The following is a 23,080-nucleotide window of genomic DNA, read 5'->3' on the forward strand; positions in this document are numbered from 1 at the left end:
TTTCCACATTCAAAACACGTAAAGTGAAACTTCCCTTTATATTTTCATGAGCCACACTTCAGTCTTCTGGCTAGTTAAGCCAGCTCCTGATCAGATTCACAGCTGTAGAAATCTTGATGATCTTTGTTCTCCTTTCCCTTTTTGGATACTTTGAACCTTGCTTCCTTTGGTTCAAACTTTTCTATTCCTACTCTCATCTCATAGGCTATGAGAGTACCATGCAAATGATCCATCTTAAGATCCTTTAAATTAGGCATTTCCTCAATAGCTAAGATTTTGGCATTAAATATCATGGGTAGAGATCTTAATATTTTTTGAATGATCATCTCTTCCTTTACTTCTTCACCAAGTCCTCTAATCATATTAATCACTTCATCAACTCTAAGGAAGTATTTTTTTATGATTTCATTCTCATTCATTCTCAATACTTCAAACCTCATTCTAAAAGTTTGAAGTTTCACTTGCTTAACTTTGTGATACTCCTTCATGACATTGGTTAATTTTTACCCACATTTCATTAGCAGACTTACAATGCATAACTTTTTCAAGTTCTGGTTGACTAAGACTAGAGAGAATGGCATGCTTTCCTTTACCATTGTTGAGATATATATTTTTTTCCATCTCTGCTAATGGGAGAAATATCAAGGACATTGTAGTCTATTAGTACTAAATTCCAAACATCTACCCCCATGGACATAAGATACGCTTCCATTCTCACTTTCCAAAAAGAATAGTTGGTCCCATCAAGGACTGTTATTCTACTTGAGTAAGATTCTTGACTCTTTTGCCTAGACATAATTCCTTATAGATCTACCTTCCAATGTTTAAAATATTATTGAAGAAACCTCAGCTCCAATACCAATTGTTGGAATAAGGAATTGCTGGGGGGGTGAATCAGTAATCAAGAAACTCTTTTTTATTTTTGTTGCTATGTTTATAGTCCCTTCTTATGTTCATTAACTTGTGAGAGCATTCATTCACAAAATAGTGAACAAATAATATTTTAGACACACATATTCAAATAAAAATCACATAAGCAGCACACATTTGACACAGTGTTTTTCACGTGGAAACACAGAGGGAAAAAACCATCGATTTGTTGTTTGTTTTATGATGCAAATTAAGCACCCACTTAATTACATATGTATGTTTGTGAGCACCCATTCACAGGAGGCACCGACCCCCTTTGTTTAGTAAGCACCAATTTGCCAAGAGGCACCAACCTGCCGTTGGTGAGCAAGAAACAACTTGCCAAGAGGCACCAACTTGTCGTTTCCATTGTTATACTATTTCATACAATTTTCAAAGTGAAAATAGAGGCATACAATTATACAAGTAAAAAACCAATAAATGGTTGTCTGTAGATTCAACTTCTGCACTCTGCTTTTTGTGCTCACTTGCAACAGATCTCCTCTTACTACTCACGGTAACACTTCCTCTATGCTCTGCCTTCACTGTTAAGGGCCCTTCACTAACTACTATACAACACTACCCTCACTATTCTACACATAGAACACTCGTTGATGTTGTTGCACTATCAAACAAAATCCTCTCAGGTGCTTCAACCTCTCTGTCAGTATCTGCTTCACTCACAACTCAATACTCTCACACATCTGCTCAACACCCTGATAGCTCAATGGAAGTTCTAATTTTTGTTCCTATGCTACACATGTTTCCATCCACACTGCTTGAGAGTGTACTCTGGGCATGGAACTCCATTCTTCTGTTGCATCACTCTTTACAAATTTTGTCATTGCATTAAAACATAAGAATGGGCTTCGTTCACTTTACTATCTCACTGTGTGACTCTCCATGTTGAGAATTTAATCTTAGTCCACCTGCACACTCCTATGAGACTCCCCATGCATACTCATGGCTCACAGTGCTTGACTGTACTTCTGCTTGGCTTCTATATTTTTCATTTATTTCTATAATACATGCACAAGACATCATAGATAGATTTCTTTCAACATCGAGATAACCTCAGCAGTTCTTTGATAGTAGTCATTACTCCTATGACCAACTCCTCTATTCCTCATTCAATCATGAATTTGTTTACCCACATGCCTTTAACTCTTTGTATTACACTATATCAGATCTTTTCCTTATCGAAACTTTATTCCTAAAATACATTACAATAACAGCGAGTTTCAATGCCCTTGGCCTTTTTCTATTTTCCTCCATGGGACCGCTATATGTGACTGTGAGTATATGACTTAGGTACTAAGTCCTTTAGCATCATGTTGGGGGCCTTTCTCCTAGTGTTATTTCTCTACGCCCTTAGTTTTCTTATTTTCCTCTTTACCATGCACTAACACATCAGAGCCCCTTCCATCAGAACTTTATCAAGTGTTACAAAGTGTCGACATCCTTAATCCTCTGATTACCAACTTTCGATATGACATCATCAGTACCATGTGGCAACTCCTAAGTGGTGACATGTACCACCGAGATATCGACCATTGGACCACAAAATATGATTGAATATACCTGCCATGTGTCCTACCGTACTGCCATGCCATGTTGACATCAACTGCCACTTTTCACTTATCAAAGCCAATTGGATCCTGCCATGTGTCCTTATCAGGACCAGTCATATTGGTGAGTTCCAGTATTGTAGCAATGATGTTGCAACTCCTGGGACTCCCTTCTTTACTTTTATCAACCCGGTTGTTCATAACAAACTTGGAAGCGACGGTGCTATATGCACAAGTACTAGCTCTTACTGCAGGCTGTCACTTAATCAGCTAGCACAAGTTCGCTAGGAGCTTAAGCCAACTTCTATGAGTTCTTAGAAGAATATTTTAATTGTGATGGATGAAAGCTAACTCAAAAGAGGCTAGTCTACTCGTAGAATGAAGCAGAAAGCTTAAAGGAAATGCAAACCCTAGCAAACCCTAGTTTTACAGACTAACCCTACTAGCACAAGAAAAGAGATGAAAGTTGCTGAAATGGATGCCATTGACTCTTGGAAAGCTAAAATGCATGTGTCTAAGCTACTTCTGAAGGAAGATATGGAAAAATCATCTTTTTGCATTTTTGAGCAATTTTGCAGAAGTATTATGCATGTGTTTTAACTATTTTTTACTGTGCAGAGGTTTATTGGCGAAAGAAAGTGGAGTGGTCATTTGCAAGAGGTTGGGAAGGTGAGAAGAGGACCTAAGGGGTCCCTATCACCCTTCTAGATAATTCCACAGTGATCAGATCTCGAAAAACTACTCGCATGAACTTCTACAGGAAGTCTACAGGGGTTCTACAGGAAGTTCTACAGGAACAGGCCAAAAGTGGTTTTTAGAGGGTTGATGGTGGAAAAACAGTGGGAAAGTGGAAATGAAGGATGGATAAGGATGTTAAGGGGTCTAGGACCTAGTAAATGAAGCTAAGGAGTGATGAAGGTGGTTGGATTTGTTTAAGGATGGAGGGAGCAATGTTGCACAGGAATGTAGAAATTAGGGCAAAATTGGGAAAGTGTGGCAAATGAAGGGAAGGAATCTTGGGTTAGGGGCTGGAACAGGTTGTATGGTGGAGGAAGGGTAGGTAGGGATGTATTACAGGTGTTGTGCGCACTCTTTTCCAAAATTGATCGAGCAAAGACTGAAAAAACCAGAGATCTATCTATTTTGACCTAATTTGACCTAAAAACCAAAAACATGATGAACAGAAATTTATAGACAGGAAACCATGCAAGAAAGATATGGAAGCTAAGCAAGAACAGATCTAAACATGAAAACACAACTGATATCAACTTTTCCAACTTAAAATCTAACACTAGCAATTGCATTGGAAGGCAAAAACAATGTTTTTGTGACAGCAAGTGTGCCTTGGTCTCAGTTCATGGTCCCAAGGAGGGAAAAATGAGATCAAGGACTACTTGATGGCATTTTTTTAGATATTTTCTATTACCAAACTTTCAGATCAACCTAAAGCATGAAAAACTATCTTAATCATCAACAACAACCTAAGTAACAAAGCAAGATTTTAACCTAAATAACAGAAATTATTCTATGAATGCAAGAAAAACACATAAAAGTACACAAAGGAGGTACTGGCACTTGGGTTGGGCCTTACCCTAAGAGCTACAACCTCCTAAGAAAGCTCAGATCTGGTGCAAAGCGAGATTCATCTTCATTAATAAAAAATAATAGTCATGTCACAAAACTATTTACAGCAAGAGCTTGAAAATGAGCTGAATGCAGAGCTTCACTAAAATATGAAAATAAACTGTTAAATAGCTAAAACTAACTAAAATATGACTAACAAAATTGAGGCCCTAAGCCTTCTTATTTATACAAATGGGGACCTCCAACAGTCCTCTTAAAATCAAGGAACTCGACTTCCTGGAACTAAAGATAACATCAGTCCTACTTGACTTGCTTGGCTACCCCTTGGCTTTGTGCTCTGAGTTTTTTATGGATAATTCAAGGTAAGGGCTCATAAATGAAGGGGACACCCTCCTACAAATCCTCTCCCTTGTTCTTCCACGAATTTGGCTGCCAAATGCTCATTAAACCTTTGATTTGTTTCAAAATTGACCAAAAATCTGCATAAAGCACACATTAGACTTTTTGGCATAATGACTAACCCAATTCACTCTGTTAGCATAAATATGATAAAAAACATGCAATAAACTAATGATAATGGTGTATTAAGTCAAATTATGTTATGAAACCAGCTCAAGAAAAGATAGAAAAGATAGATCAACGCCTTAGAATTCAGCCTCTTCGAGGGGGCAACCTCCTTTACATTACATAAATGAACAATTCTTGGATGATACAAATGACAAAACCTCCTTTCTATATATAGGAGTCTAAGGAGTCACAATATAATCCAACCGACCTAACAATAATAATATAAAGCCACAAAAATAACAATAGAGGGATTCTATGGGGCACAGAAATAACAATATGAGGGTAATAGGGGCACAACAATATAAATAAGGGGTATAACTACAATAGTAATGGGGTAATCACTAGTATTATAGGGACCCAACATGCCCCTCTCCTTCAAAAAAGTGTTGTCCTCAACGCTTGAGTAGTTCTGGATACTTCTGCATAAAATTCTCATCCTCCCATGTGGAATCTTCAGCGGATAAGTTCTTCCACTTGATAAGATACTCTGAAATTGATCGATTTCGTAGCTGTCGAGTTCTTTTTTCTGTGACTGCTTCCGGTTCCAATATAATTTTTCCTTCCTCATCAAGTTCTGGCAATATTGTTTGAATTGGGAGCTTGTCACCTATAACCTTCTTTAAACATGAAACATGGAAAACTGGGTGCAATCGAGAAGCTGCAGGAAGCTCCAATTTGTATGCCATAGTACCAATCTTTTGCAACACCTTGTACGGACCATAATACTTTGGTGATAATTTATTATCCTTCTTAGCTTGCTTTAGGGACATTTGCTTATATGGTTGTAGCCGTAGGAATACCCAATCACCTACATCAAAACTTCTTTCACTGCGATGTTGATCTGCCTGTTGTTTCATTCTATTTTGTGCCAACACGAGGTTATCCTTTAAGAGTTGGAGGACTTGTTGTTGATGTTCGATGTGATGTTCCACTGCCTGAACCTTAGAATTTTCTCTTAAATATGATGTGATGGATGGTGGTTGATACCCATAAAGTGCCATAAATGGGGTCATTTTTGTTGTTGTATGGAAGGAAGTGTTATACCACCATTCAGCCAGAGGCAACCATTTGACCCATTGTGTCTGTTTATCAGATACAAAGCAACGAAGATATCCTTCCAAACATTTGTTTACTATCTCAGTTTGCCCATCAGATTGAGGATGATAAGATGAGCTATGAGCTAACTGAGTACCAAGACAAGAAAATAATTCTGTCCAAAAATTTCCAGTGAAAATGGGATCTCTGTCACTTACAATAATCTTTGGGTTTCCATGTAGCTTTTGAACTGTTTCCATAAATGCAGTAGAAACTGTACTGGCTTTAAATGGATGTGATAATGCACAAAAGTGTGCATACTTGGTAAGTCTGTCAACTACCACCATGATGACACTCTTTCCCTCAGACTTGGGTAAACCTGTGATAAAATCCATTGAAACCTCCTCCCAACGTTGGCTTGGAATGGATAAAGGTTGTAATAGACCCGGTGTCTTAATTGTTTCAACTTTATTTTGCTGGCAAACCAAACATTCCGCCACAAACTTTTGAATATCTGATTTAAGGCCATCCCAAAAAAATTCCTTCTTAACCCTGTGGTAAGTTTTTAAAAATCCTGAGTGCCCTCCTAAGGGAGAAGTGTGCAATTCCATAAGAATCTTTTGTTTTAGCTGGGAATTCTTACAGAGGTATAAGCGATCTTTGTACCATAACGAATCATTTTGCCAGCTAAATGTATCAGAAGTACTGGAATCTTGTTGTAGCTTTCGAATAAGTGCCCACACTTCTTCGTCATTCTTCCATTCCTCCCTTGCTTCGTTTATCCAATCTGGTTGGATAATAGAAATGGCACACAACAATGCTTCCACATCCTCATCCTTTCTTGAGAGTGCATCTGCCACCACATTTTGCTTCCCTTTTTTGTAGATGATTTCAAAGTCATAACCCAACATCTTTGTGACCCACTTTTGTTGCTCTTCAGAGGATAATCTTTGTTCTAAAAAGTATTTAAGGCTATCATGATCCGTTTTTACCTTGAAGTGTCTTCCCATTAGGTAGGGTCGCCATTTCTTAAGTGCATGGAGTATTGCCAACATTTCCTTCTCATAAATAGCTTTGCTTAAAAACTTTCCCTTGATTGGACGACTTTCAAAAGCAATGGGTCTTTCATCTTGCATTAGAACAGCACCAATTCCATTTCCTGAAGCATCACATTCCACAATAAAGGTTTTTGTGAAGTCCGGTGTAGCTAAGACCGGTGCTTGGCACATTGCCTCTTTAAGATGTTCAAAGGCCTTTGTTGCTTCCGGAGTCCATGAAAATGAATCTTTCTTCAATAATGTTGTTAGAGGTGCTGCTATTCTCCCATAATTCTTAACAAACTTGCGATAATACCCTGTCAACCCAAGAAATCCTCGCAGATGCTTTATGGATGTGGGGATTTTCCATTCCTTAATGGCTTTAATTTTGCTAGGGTCTACCTTAACTCCTTCATGAGATACAATATGACCCAAATATTCCACCTCCTGGACTCCAAAGAAACATTTGGATCTTTTTGCATATAATTGTTTCTCCTCCAATAGTTGTAGCACCCTGTCAACATGTTCAACATGATCCTTCCAAGACTTGCTGTAGATTAGTATATCATCAAAAAATACTAACACAAATTTTCTAAGGAATGGTTTGAAAATTGAATTCATCAAACCTTGAAATGTTGAAGGTGCATTGGTAAGGCCAAAAGGCATGACCAAAAATTCATAATGACCCTCATGAGTTCTAAATGCCGTTTTTGGAATGTCTTCAATCTTCATTCTGATTTGATGATATCCCGAACGAAGATCCAACTTGGTGAAGTAAATTGATCCATGCAATTCATCCAGTAATTCATCAATAACAGGAATGGGGAACTTATCTTTAATAGTGAGCTTGTTGAGCTCCCTATAATCTGGACACATGCGCCATGATCCATCCTTCTTGTGCACCAATACTACTGGAGCTGAGAAAGAACTTTGACTCGGTTGAATTATACCAGCCTCTAGCATTTCTGCAACCATACGTTCAATTTCACTTTTTTGGACATAGGGATATCTGTACGGCCTGATGTTTGGAGGAACACTTCCTGGAATCAGATGAATAGCATGATCATGATCACGCATAGGTGGGAGACCCTTGGGAGTCTCAAATACCTTGGAATGATTGTCCAAGACTTTTTGGAGATCTGGAGAAATAGATGATTCCAATGTGGAAACATCTAGCGAACATAATTGTGCAATTACACCTCTTTGCTCCTTTTTTAGAAGCTTTGTCATACCATTAGAGCTGATTATCTTTCCTGGTTTCCCTGCAATACCCCTTAATTCAACTTCCTTTCCTTCCGAAGAAAATTTGATGAAAAGTTCTTGAAAATTAAAAGCTATTGTACCCAAGGATTGTAGCCATTGGACTCCTAGTACAACATCAGCACCTCCCATTGGAATGGAAAGCATTGGGCTAGTCAATACATATTCTCCCATGGATAGCTTGATATTATGGCACTTTCCAGAGCAATTTATTGTTCCTCCATTTGCAATCATCACTTGACACTCTGGTGCTGGATATAGGAAGCAATTCAATTCTTTTGCTACCCTACAATGAATAAAATTGTGGGTGCTTCCTGAATCAATCAACACTATTACCTTTTTCTTCTTGATTTGTCCTTCTATCTTGATGGTTTGAGGAGTGGTAATTCCCGCCAATGCATTACAAGATATGGTCGGATTTATTTTTTCTTCATCTAGGCTTTGTTCCTGGAGTATATCTTCTTCTTTTGACCTTTCTTGCTCCTTTTCTTCTTCCTCTTCACAATCTATGTAGAATAATTTCTTCTCAGCACACTTATGACCTTTAGTGTATTTGCTATCACAAATGTAACAAAGCCCTTTTGCTCTTTTTTCTTCCAATTGTTGTGGTGTCAACCTTATAGGTTGTGGAAGACTAGGGGCAACAACACTTCCGTCTTTATAGTTGTGAGTGGTATGCTTCCTGGTTGCCATAATTTTGCTTTCCATTTTTCTTGCTAACCTGAATGCCTTCTCTAATGAATCAGGTTCCCAAAGGCGAACATCATGTTGGATATTATCCTTTAAAGACCCTATGAACACATCAATCCTATGCTCCTCTGGAATATCTTTTACCCTTATGTTCAATTTTTGGAACTCCTCAATGTGCTCCATTACTGAACCCTTTTGTTTGAGACTTATCAATTGGCTAAAAAAAGTGTTGCTTTTTGTATCTTCATAATGTGCTATCAATTCTTCCGTAAAAATTGCCCAAGTGATAAATTGTTTACGAGAGCAAAGCCATTGATACCATACAAACTGATTTGGTTCCAAATATACAGTTGCCATACGTACCTTTTGTGCATTTTGCACATTATTGAGATCGAAGAATTGCTCCATCTGTAATATCTATGTAGCGGGATCCTTTCCATCAAACTTCCTCGATTTTTGGAATATGGTGATTCTTCGATCCAACATTAGCGTCTATGGTATCATGATTAACATTTCTTTTGTTCTCATCATGAGTTTCCTTTACTACCTTTTCACCATTAGTGACCCTTTCTTGTAGCAACTTCTTCAATTCTTCCATATCTGTCTTCAAATCTATCTTCAAATATGCCATGTCTCTCTTCAAATCTGTCTTCGAATCATCCATCTTAGCTTCCATGCCCTTTATCTTAGATTCCACGCCACTTATCTTAGCTTTTGTTAGCTTTTGTGAGCGTGACATTTGTTGCACTTGTTCTTGTAATTTTGATATATCATGTAGCATTTCTTCTTCTTCTTCATGAGTCATGCTAGAGCTTTCAGGTTCCTTACTAGGTGTTTGCATTTTCTTTCCTCGGGGCATCAGTTACCGATAATAATGCTTTACTATGCCCTTTGAATTCTGTTAAACCAAGCTTACACAAAAAATTAAAAAAAAAAAACTACACACCTTTTTTCACTTTATAGAAGCCTGATATTGAATCTGATGTATCTCTTTAATTTCGGATCATCCAGTTCTAAAATTGTTACCTGTAGTAGCCTTCTGTGTCCTCTTTCCAATGCCACAAGTCTGAGCCAAATTGGATTCTCCAAGGAAGAGTTATGTGAAATCTCCCACAGTGACTTGCTTTTAGACTGGTTCAGTAGAGCGAACTTGTACGACATGCCACGAGTCACTATTTCAACCTTTGAATCTGAAACACACATACAAGAAACTATAGTTCGTCCTCTTTCTGTACCTTTTTACAAAATTTCAATCCGATCCTCAGAGAGAGAGTTATGACGATTTTCCCCAGGTCACCTGTTTTGAATGTAATTCAGGAGTCTGCAAAAAGGCCAACTTCCTCAGATCATATCTCTGAAATATCGCGCGAAAAGCTCTAAAATTCGGACCCAAGGTTTAGCACCAATTCTTCTCAAATGGGTTTTTTTTGCGACTTCTGAAACGTCACAGAAAAAAAGTTATAGCGAAAATTCCACGATGACCTGTTTGGAGCAGCAAAACCCTAGAATCCAAAGCTCTGATACCAAATGTTATGAAACCAGCTCAAGAAAAGATAGAAAAGATAGATCAACGCCTTAGAATTCAGCCTCTTCGAGGGGGCAACCTCCTTTACATTACATAAATGAACAATTCTTGGATGATACAAATGACAAAACCTCCTTTCTATATATAGGAGTCTAAGGAGTCACAATATAATCCAGCCGACCTAACAATAATAATATAAAGCCACAAAAATAACAATAGAGGTATTCTATGGGGCACAAAAATAACAATATGGGGGTAATAGGGGCACAACAATATAAATAAGGGGTATAACTACAATAGTAATGGGGTAATCACTAGTATTATAGGGACCCAACAAATTAAGAGGTAAAATGAGCCCATATAATTACCCATTTCTGGGGCTCATCACATATGCCACCACATGTCTTGCTATAGGAGAGAGAAAAGGGCTCGCCCACCTTTGCTTTTGTGATGAAATACTTTGTTAATTATCTTTTGGCCTTCCTTGTGGCTTTTAATGCTATCAACACTTTTAACACATCGCAAAGGTTTACACACGAAGAATTTTTTATTCTCCAATTCCCAATATGCCTAATGTGTCCATGCTCCAATATGCAGGACCTTCGATATGTGGTCATCGATATGGCTATACTCTGATGTTTTGATGTGCTAGTATGCTCGACCTCCAATATGCTATTGTCATCATGGATGATCTTCGGGGTTATGATTGCCAATATGCTGATACTATGGTGTTGTGATGCACTGGTATGCCCGACCTCTGATATGTGATCATCGATATGGTTGATCTTTGGGATTGCGATCCCCAATATGCCAATACTCTGATGTTGTGATGCACTAGTATGCCTGAACTCGGATATTGATCTTTGATATGGCTTATATCTAGGGTTATTATCGTCAATATGGCTGGCCTTCATTCTTCCAATCTCTGATATGCCTATATTCCTTCCTACCTAAGGCTTCAAATCCCTGAACTTCAGTAGGCCATAACTTTTGAACCTAGAGTCCATGTTTGGACTTATGCATATTATCGGAAAGATTATTCAAATCAATTTCCAGTGGGGAGGATCTGATATAGCCTTTGATTCCTTCTGCTGCTTGGAAGGTGACTGCAAACTTCCCTTCCAATTGACTCTTTGGCCAATTGAACACCAACTACCATAATGATCATTTTATGGCTTCTTCAATAAGCCTACAGCTAAGATGGAGTTCCATCCAAACACCCAATCATCATGCTTACCCTTGTTTGACATCAATTCCAACACTTACACAGATACCTATACACCATCAATTGTCCAGCATTTGATTATTATGGTAGAATACATCTGGGAAATAATCACTTCTATGACGTTATTGGAGTGAGATATGTCTGAATTAAGAGAAACGCTAGATTAGATATATTAGTAAAACAAATTAGGAATACTGCAGAGATCTGCATGAGCTTGATCTCTATGGAATAATTAGAGGGTAAAGGTTGCTCCACAAGCATTTGTAAAGGTGGTTGGAAAATTAGTAAGGGGTCATTGTTCATCGCTAGAGGATTCAAAATAAAAGTGTGTATACATTGACAAAAGTGAAAGAAATATTAGATGTGGTTGTTCTTCGAATATAAACAAACTCAATAGCTTTATGTCATAAGTGCTTCAGTCACATGAGAAAAAAACTGTAAAAATCATTATTAGAGAAAAATTTCTTCCAAGTTTGAAATTTTATGAAATTGACCTTTTTTAGCATTGTATATATGGTAGGAAACAAAAAGTTTCATTTATGAGAGGTAGTCATGAAAGGAAAATAAATCTCTTAAAATTGATAGACTCTAATGTGTTTGGGCTAGTCAATGTTAAGTCCCTAGGAGGAGCCTGGATTTTTTTCACATTCGTTGATAATGAATCTAGGAAGGTTTGTACCCATACCATGAAAACCAAAGGTTATTTTTTTTCATTCATTTCAAAAAATTCATGTCGTTGTTGAAAGGGAGACTAACAAATTACTTAAATGTTTTAGGAAATATAACAGTCAAGAGTATTGCTCCAAAACGTTCAAGGATTATCGCAATAGGTTTTGCATAAAACATGAGGAGAGTGTACCTAGTACTTCTCCACAAAATTGTATTACAAAAAATATGAGTCACACTATCATGGAGAAATTGAGGAGTATATTGTCAAATTTCATATTGGAAAAACATCTTTAAGAAGAAGTAGTAAGGATATCTTGTTACCTCATCAATCGATCACCTATTACAAAATTGTATGGTGTCATTCTAAATAAGTCTGGACATATATGAAGATAAACTATTCTCACTTGAATAAAATTGGATGTGAAAAATTTATGCATGTGCCAAAGAGTATAGAATTAAGTTAAATGATAAATCCATGAAATATATTTTTCTGAGATATGTAGATGGTGGGTTTGATTACCATCTATGGGATCCAATTAAACATAAAATTGTAGGATGTTATATTTAATGAATTAGATGTGTATAAAAGGTTTATAGATGATATGGATGTTAACAAAATTATTGAACGGTTTGCTAGAACAATAGGAAAATATCCCATCATTGCAATAAATTGGGAATCCAATTCAATAACATGATGGAAAAAAAGTGGAAAAACATGGAAAACAATAAGAAGAAACCTTGTAGCAGTCATTACAAGAGATCAAGTTGAAAACCACGCCACCATAGTTGATCTGCATGTCTACTAGGCCTCATAATCCCTTACAAATGTATCCACTCTCAAACTATAGTTTTTAACTGATGAACATAAACCTCATTTCTTTTAATAGGTTTGTATTATGGATACTAACAAAAAGTGGAAAAAATGTATGAAGGAAGAAACTGGATCCTTATTGGAAACAAAAACTGGTAGTCAGTAATGCTTCCAAAAGGAAAAATATTCTCTCCAAACCAAATGGGTATACAGGATTAAACATGAAGGTAATAGGAAGAAGGAAAGATACAAAAAAAGGTTAGTTATGAAGATATTTTCCCAAAAAAAAGGTATTGAATTTACTTAAATTTTCCCACCTATTGTTAAGATGTTATCCATTAGAGTGATTTTTGCTCTTGTTGTTTCTTTAGATTTGGAATGTGAATGTTCAATTAGATGTAAAGGCAATCTTCCTTCATTTAAAACTGAAGGATGAGATTTATATGGAACAGCTAGAATGTTTTAGAGTGAAAGGTAAAGAGAAACTACTTTGTATGTTGAAGAAGAGCCTCTATGCGCTAAAATAAGAACCCCATTGATGGTATAAGAAATTTTATTCATTTATGTTGGAGCATGTTTTTAAAAAACTAAAGGTTGATCATGTTGTCTACATTTTGAGCTATGACCAGGAAAAGTATATTATACTACTCTTATATGCGGATAACATTCTAATTGCTATGGAATGATAAGAAAATGGTCAATAATTTGAAGAAAATATTTGAGAAATCAATTTGCAATGAATGACTTGGATCCAACACAAGAAATATTGGGCATAAGGATCATATATGATAGAAAGAACAAAAGTTTGTGGTTGTCACAATAAAAAATTATTGAGAAGGTTTTAAGCAAGTTCAACAAGAAGGATGTCAAACCAGTTTGCACATCCCTAGGATCCCACTTCAAACTCATTGTTGACTTGTACCCTATGATGAGAAGAAAAAGGATGAAACCAATAAAATCCCTTATGCTTTCCTCTTTGAAAGCTTGATGTATGCATTGGTCTGTACCTAACCAAATATTTCACATATAATGAGAGTAGTTAGAAGATTCCTTATAGATATAGACAAACAATATTAGCAAGCAAAAGAGTTGGTTTTAAGATATCTCTTTGGTACTAGACATTATTGTTTATTTTTTGGTAATAATAATTTCGATTGAAGTTTATATATATGAAAATATGGATACATACATGAGCACTAGAAATTCGACCATTAATTATTTATATACTTTTGCAAATACAACAATTTCTTAGGTGTCTAGACTACAAAAAGGATTGCCTCTCTACAACAGAGGCAATACATAGATTCCATGAGAGCCTTAGTACAAAGAGATGTTGTGGATGAAACAATTCTTAGGAGAGTTGAGTGTTTTGGATGACACCTCCTCAATGGAGTATTTTGGCGCCAAAAATTAATCTATGGAGGAGATTGAAGCACATGGCTACCACTCATCTCTCCAAGTCTACTAATCCACATATTATGAATTGTATATGTTTCTTATTCGCCCTATATAAGTTGTTTGCTTGCCTTATTCCATTACTACTAGAAATTTTCTACCTTTCCCTATTTTTTCTTTGATGTTGTAGGCTATACCACCTTTAACCAATTGTTATTTTTTCTCTACAAAGTGGCATCCATTTTCCATCATTTTTAGATGTAAAACATCATGTCACATGCACTCAGTCATGTAAATTCACATTCTACATCATAAACATAATCAACATGGATGAAAAACCTAATTTTTCCTCTCCTAGTGATCCTCATACTAAGCCTTTCTTGAATCCAACCCATTGAAAATGGTTTTATAATATCATGAGTTTATAGACCAAGATTATATATTATTGAGTTAAGAATAATAATATATTGTTAACTGTTGTTCATGAAATAATTTTCCATTTAATCCTTCACTTGAAATTTGATTTGGGATATGTATTCATGTCTCCACTTTCCATTCGATGTGCCAACCAAGAAACTGTAATTTTTTTAGGAATAGTTATTTTGTGACTCACTCAAATCATTTGAACACTAATAGAATGGACTTATTATGCAAGGAGTCAATTGCCTAAAAATTATTATATAAGTGATTAACATGGTGTGGAGGAATCCTTGATAAGTGAAGTGATGAGATTGGCATGTGAGGTCATCGAGTCACCCATGAAAAAGACAAATTTATTTATGAAGAAATGATAAAGGTAGTGAGATATGTTATAAATTTCAATCATTCAAGAGATTGATTGCTTTGTTGGAGATATTTCCCAAAGTACTATTGTCATCCCATCGACAAAATGTTTCTACTCTATCCTTCAAATCATTCTAATTATTGGTAAGCCTTTATGAAAACTAATAAATTCATCCTATGCATGAAGTTGATATTATGTTCTGATTCATATGAGTATAATACACTTTCATGAGTGTAGTGTCAACAGACAACAAAATGTTAAGGTGGTTGAGTATGAGGATAATGAATGAAATAGTGGAGAGCTGAGGATTTCCCCACAACCAATATATTGTATAAAATTAATTTAGTGCCAATGGTGACAAACTTATGATTCTCAATCGCTATCTTTCTTTTCCAGAACCCCAGCTTACCTTAAGCATACCTCCATATATATATTATGGCTACATTTCCATTCTTGTTGAAATGTGTTAATTACTCTTATTTTTCATGTTGTTTACATGTGTTTCATGTGGAGTATAAATTTATTAATGAGATTATCATGCATGTAAGAGTTAAAATTAATGTGGCTATTATTAAAATATCAAAAATCCCTATAAAGGATTTATCCATAGGATTGTTTGTCTATTTATTCTTCTATTCTCAAGAAATTCATGCAATTCAAATTCCTAAAGAAGCAACTCTATTGTGTACTATGATGTGTGAGTTATTTATGTGTATTTAGCTAATGTTGTATTTTTTCCCTCCTCATTCCATCAGAGTGGTATTAGAACCATAGAATTCAACATTTTCAAAGCCAAAGGAGCTAAATAAATTGATAAACCCACTCCCATTAAAGATGTGTTTGATGTTTCCTAAAAGAAAATCAATTTGCTAGTGTGTGATGGGATAGGGGAGGAAGCTAGACTTAAACACACAAAGTAACTCAGAAGAATAACACATACAATATAATAGAGTTGTGGATCTCTAACTCAAATTCATTGAATTCCTCAAGGAGACACAATTAAATAGACCAAAAAACCCATGGATAATTCTCTAAAAAGATATTTAGAATGCTAATTATGGCTATGCTAATTTTAGCTCACACTTGTATGACTAATTATTTTGAAATTTACACTCTAGTAGAAACTGCCAACTAACTAGGTGTAATTAACACATCCCAACACTTGCCCTTAATTATAACCACTACTACCTGTTGGTCTAAGTCTTAGTTAATCTTACAACACTTGGGATCAAGAAAAATAACTTGTTTTATGTTTACATCCTAATGTAGTTTTTTATTTTCTTTTCTTTCTTTCTTTTTTGCGCAAAACTTTGTATTCTGCATACTTCTTCTTGTTATTTAGCTTTAGTATGATCTTCTTATTGAATAATTCTTCATCTTCAATTTTATATTCATATAATTATTTTTGGTATCTACTTATACCTCAATTGTTGCTAATTGAACTTTTCTATCAATTTATGTAGGCTCAAAATAAAAATCTTTCACTTCTCTCATCTCCTCTTCTACCATCACGTAGTCATCAACAACTCTGGTGGTTTTTGTCATTTATTTTGTTCCTTACTATATTGTATTTATGATAACTTTTCCATATCCACTTTCATCTTTATCATACTTAGGATTTGCAAACCACTCTTCAATAAAATATAATTGATCCTCATAATCAAATTCAATTTTTACTACGAGGTTCTTTTCACTTGTCATTGTTGCAACAAGGTGGTCCAATTTCATTATCTCCATTTTTATATTTAGTTTTTTCACCATGTTCAAATGTTGGATCTTGTGCGTAATCATTTTTTTTTCTTTTGCAATTTTTTTCAACAGTTTTTTATATAGTGTTCAAGACAAGTTCCCTATTCATGTTTTGTATATAGTTTTATGCTTTAGCTCACTCTACCACATATCCTCCTATTATAGTAGTTTTTCATCAATTGCAACACTTTATGGCTCATCTTGTCATTGATAAATATTTCTCTCCCTTTCACTTTATGTCATTTCCAAAATATCCCAGGCTTCTTTTATAACATATTTTCCCCACATTACAAAAAAAAAAAAATTACTAACCTAATTACCATGCAATAAGGTTTCATCTAACATATGAAAATGACTTAATAATTTATCACATCAATGCATGTACCTTAATGTTTTACCAATATATATAAATATTTAAATTAATCAAAAACTGGCACCATGTTGAAACATGTGAGTGTTTGACATATACATAAGTTTTGCCCCAATTACACTTGCATTAATGTATATGTGTTTGGAATTACTTGCAACTTGGTTTAACAGTGTTGCACACAACCTCGACATTAAAGGATATAATTAAGTAAATGATACGATTGTTTGCCAGTTATTCTCGTTTTCTTCGCCCTTCTACCACAATAACTCATACTCTTTCCAAACCCTAGTTGGATTACCTATGCATAGCTCCACCATTGATCTTACTGGGGTCTTCATCCAATGGCCCTTAGTTTTCTAGGATGGTTTAGGTAACTACCACCCCTTTCTAGCTTGATTTTTCATCATTCATACTCTGCTTGGTGAGGAGGAAGAGTTCTGCTACAAATTCTTACAGCTATGGTTTTCATCTTAATTGTCAAGTACTTTGTTGCAACTCTTTTATCTTAACTAGCCAATCAATTTACATAGTTTTTCTATAACATTTTATTTTCGAGCTAAAGGTTTGTAGAATTTTTCCTAGGTTTTTGCAAATGAGTTGAGCTTATGAAAACAAGGGGTTTCTTGGGTGAAATGGTCACTTGGTAATCCTTCCAAAGGTAAGAAAGGTAGATTATAATTTCTTGAAGTCCCTACTTCTCTCCACTATGCAGACCTCCCTTCATGTATTTTCAAACTAGATCCTAAGACACTATGCTCAACGAGAAATCATCTCTTCATACATGCTCTCAACATCAAGATCTCATCATTAAATCAATATATAAAAAATGCACAAAACATGTGCTCTCCAATAAAAAAATTGTGGCCACAATAAATCTGATATCAAACCCTCACATCATAATGTAATTGTTGTATACTACAATTAGCAACATACAACACTAACGTTATGCACCAAAATTAATAGCACCTTCTGTAAAAACAAGTGTGAGAGTCTCCACAAAAAATCTATCTAGCAGCATACACAACTTTCCAATCAATCTCTACACCAGCAACTCGAAATCTGAACTATATTGAATCATGCTTCAAATCTTCACATTCTTCAATCATTAGCACTCATGGAATGAAGAATCTAGGCTCTACTCAATATTTTAACCATAATCTCACTATTCTGCCATCTCTCCACACATACACTCAACATCTAACTCCATCAACAGCCACAAATCTCACAATGCAATAATATAAAACATGTAGGGTGAAATTGAGCTTGGGTCTAGGATCAAAGGTGCACAAATTGGACCAAATCAATCCACTAAGTTCACTACTAGTGCACTAAATACATTCACATAATGAGAGTACATTTTCAAATCATTTCTAACCTTTTTCACTTTTTCTAGAAGAATTTGGGAATTTCCAATCTAATTTTCTTCTGAATAATGTGAGGAATACAGAGGAAAGCTCATGAAATCCCATAGTTTCTCCCTTGACATTCTCGGAACTTGAATGGGGCTATAATTGCTCCCTTGAGCTGGCCTCTGTGTGACTGGAACATTCCAACCACTCCCATAGACCTTTGTGCATGCGACTGGGGTTTAGGCTCGGTAAAAACATCAGTTCCTTAGTCTAGAACAGATCACTTTCCCATGCATCTATACCAACCTCCAGACCTCTAAATTGGACTCTAGCACATATGCAAATAGACCAAACAAGCCTCCCAATATTCATTTCCAAGTTTACCTAGAAGGGCCAACGAACAAGGTTGGAAAGTGTGCCAAAAAGTCCTCCACTCTCCATCAGACCTCTGAACAAGTTGCAACTCATCTGAATAGACCTGTAAACCTCTATTGCACCTCTACAACATCAGAATCATCATCATGAAGTCATCACACTACAACAAGTCATCTCCATGAAGCATAAGCATGAAGACCTAGATGAAGACCTGGTTGAAAGAGATCCTTTCAAAATATTGCTTGAGTAAGCCTTCGAGTGACAGATGAATATGATGATGGATAAATTTGCCCAGATCCTTCAACGGCTACCCACTGGCAATGTAACTTCATCTAGAAGCCACTATGAAGGCGCCACACCCTTTAAGGTACAGGTCAACTTTGAAATTCCTATATTTGAAGGTCAAATATATGTTGATGTCGTAGATAGATGATTAAATTTTTTAGAAGGATATTTTTCGATTCATGACTTTTCCAATCAGGAAAATATTACTTTTTCACTCCTCAAAGTGGCCATGTCAAGGACTAGTGGGAAACCTACTGTGAACAAAAGGACAAGAGGGAACCCTAATTGTTTTAGCCACACCCACTTGAAATTCTTTCTGAGACGCCATCAAGGAAAAATATTACCCTATTGGGAAATATGAAGATAAATACATAAAGTGGACCACATTGTGGCAGGGAAGAGACCAAGATGTGTTGGAGTTCACAAATATTTTTCATACCCTTCACACAAAGTTGGGTATCAAGGATTTTGAGCGGAATTTGGTACTCAAGTACCATGGTTGTCTACACAATTACATCCAAGATGAGATGGAATTCCTATACATATCCTCGCTTGGTGCCGCCTATTCATATGTTGTCAAGATCGAGCAAAAATTTAAATAGAAGAAGTGAGACTTTGGATCTACGAATATGATGTAAGGGAAAGGCGCATGTTGTATCTTTGAAGACAGTTGTGGGATCGGGAACTGTGCCAAAGAATCTAAGACATGTTTCTAGTTTAATTCAATGACCAATGAATCAAACCATTAACACTTTCATAATCCAAAACTTCTGATATTTTCAAAGTGTTGATTTTCATTCCTAACAGCATACAATTCTTCAAATGATTTTGAAAGGTGAAAGGCAGAAGATATAAGATAATTAAACATTCATGTTGAATAATTAACTAGTCAGAGAAAGATGAGGGAGAAAGAGATCCTTTCAAAATATTGCTTGAGTAAGCCTTCGAGTGACAGATGAATGTGATGATGGATAAATTTGCCCAGATCCTTCAATGGCTATCCACAAGTGACACATCTTCATCCAGAAGCCACTATGGAGGAGCCACACCCTTTAAGGTACAAGTCAACTTTGAAATTCCCATATTTTAAGGTCAGATATATGTAGATTTCATAGCTAGATGGTTAAATTTTTTAGAAGGATATTTTTCGGTTCATGACTTTTCCAATCGGGAAAATATTACTTTTGCACTCCTCAAAGTGGCCCCCATTTCAAGGAGTGGGAAACCTACTGTGAACGGAAGGACAAGGGGGAATCCTAATTGTTTTTAGCCACACCCACTTGAAATTCTTTCTAAGACATCATCAAGGAAAAATATCACCCTATTGGGAGCTATGAAGATAAATACATAAAGTGGACCACATTGTGGCAGGGAAGAGACCAAGACATGTCGAAGTTCACAAATATTTTTCATACCCTTCACACAAATTTGGGTATCAAGGATTTTGAGCGGAATTTTGGACTCAAGTACCATCGTTGTCTACACAATTACATCCAAGATGAGATGGAATTCATATACATATCCTCACTTAGTGTCGCTTATTGATACGTTGTCAAGATCAAGCAAAAATTTAAACATAAGAAGCGAGACTTTGGATCTACGAATATGAAGCAAGGGAAAGTCGCATGTTGTATATTTAAAGACAGTTGTGGGATCAGGAACTGTGCCAAAGAATCTAAGACATGATTTTAATTTAATTCAATGGCCAATGAATCAAACTATTAACACTTTCATAATCCAAAACTTCTGATATTTTCTAAGTGTTTATTTTCATTCCTAACAGCATACAATTCTTCAATTGTTTTGAAAGGTGAAAGGCAGAAGATATAAGATAATTAAACATTCATGTTGAATACTTAATTAATCAAATATAGTAGATGTGTGTAGTGAAAATTTTATAGCCAAACACTTATACATCCAAGAGATGACAGAAGGCAACAATTAAATGATGTAGAGGTACTAATTTAAATAGGTTGTTCAATTAGCTAGTCTCCATAATGATGATAAATTTGTAGTGGGTTGTCAGGGAAGTTAAATGTTTAACTTAGCCTTACCCTAAATCCTATGTTACCTTCAACATATGATGAAAAATAGAGATGAATACACCAAAAAAACTCACATGAACACAAGTGTTGTTAAAACTGAAGTTAGAATCCTTTGATTATCTTCAAAAACTTTCAAAAAAGTACAATGATATATCTTGGCTATCACAAAGGTTCAACCCTTCTTACTTTGAAATATATAATTTGATACATTCCTTTACAAATATAATTCTTTATCCAAAATGATTTGGATATATCTAATTAATGCAATATAAACATAGATTTTCTTAAACCAATTTTCATATTCAGCACACTATTTGAGGGTTTTGTTTGTAATTGTTGCCTTGAAACCTATTTCTGCTCTTTGTGTTCCTTCTTTCATTGTACTGACACCTGAAAATTTGTATTTAGCTCTTGTTTTCATGTGCTCCTGCCTGAAATGCTACATTTGATTTACTCAATGAGTTCGAGTAACTTGTTCCACTTTTCATCATATGGGATTGATAATTTAATCACCCTTCTATAAGCTTCATCCACTTCTATATACTTTTCAAAGGTTGGCCTAGTAATAAATAAATGTTAGATCTCATGCTCGATAATAAATCATATTCTAGACCTTATAGGGAAGATTTACCACATATGACTCCCTTTACCTTGGAAAAATTAATATGTCTTCTACTATGTCATGCAATTTATACTGGTCATTTTCTAGTGGACTCAATTGGCTACTAGAATCTCTCAAAGATAGAAGCCCTTTTTGTTGTAGGATAGAAAATTTTCCATGAAATTTCTTAATATGGGTTTCAAAGTTTTGACATTTACTCTCAATTGTAACATCAAATTTCTCTTAGTCGAAACTTTTCTGACTTCCAGAACTCTATATGTCATGTCTTCAATTCCTAGACCTTCAAGCTCATTTTTAGTCTTCGAATTCAGCACCTTAATAATCCTTGTTTCCTCTCCTAGCTTATGATCCAACTCTTCTTTGATTTCTGCTATGGTTGTTTTTTCTTTTCTTACCAGTTGTTCTTTCTCAAATATTATTTCAATGGATGTCCAGAGCTTTGAAATGGTTGAATTGATATCAACCCAAATATTTTCTTTTGCCTCAGATAATGTTTGTGGAGTAAGGGATTCATCTGATTATTTTTCAAGTTGTTTGGTTAGCTTGAAATTCTTTTGTATTTTAGCTATATATGCATTATGTGATTTAATTTTTTTCTCTTCCATCCTTTGTAGTGTTTCTTTCAAATTTTCTATTTCCACATTTCTCAGGGATAAATCTCCCATGTCCTTTGATAATATTTCAGTAGCTTCTTCACTGGTTGACCCTGTTTGCATGGTAGAGGTTCCTACATTTGTCTGTTTTTATTTCTCTTTCAAGAGAATTTCCATATCATCTTTCATTTTTTGTATTTGAATATTCTGATCAACAATCAGCTTCAGCATGTTCTCTTTTTTGTTTTCTATCTTCCCTACTACTTTATTTTGTGGGTGTTCTAATGTTGGTAATTTTAACTGCTTTCTTAATGCTTGGATGTATGCATTTATTTTCTTGATTAATTCTTCAATAGCATTGCCATAATTAGGATCTAATCCTAATTTTATTACCAATTCCTCCAACCTTTTTATTTTGGTATCCTTAGCTAAGGAAGACATCATTTCTAGCTTGTGCTAAGAATGAATATTGTTCAAGGAAGTCTGCAATTTTGATGCTACCATAGTTGAGCTTGTTAGTGAGGAATTAATCATCTCACCTTACTATTTATGAAGATCAATAAGATATATTGGATGTATGTATTTAGTATCAAAATAAAACACATGTCTTATAGGCATCTGCGCTTTTAGGAA

This window comes from Pinus tabuliformis, chromosome 8, assembly GCF_031772625.1.
Source record: "Pinus tabuliformis cultivar Carrire ecotype Pingquan chromosome 8, CPIR1, whole genome shotgun sequence".
Taxonomy (NCBI): domain Eukaryota; kingdom Viridiplantae; phylum Streptophyta; class Pinopsida; order Pinales; family Pinaceae; genus Pinus; species Pinus tabuliformis.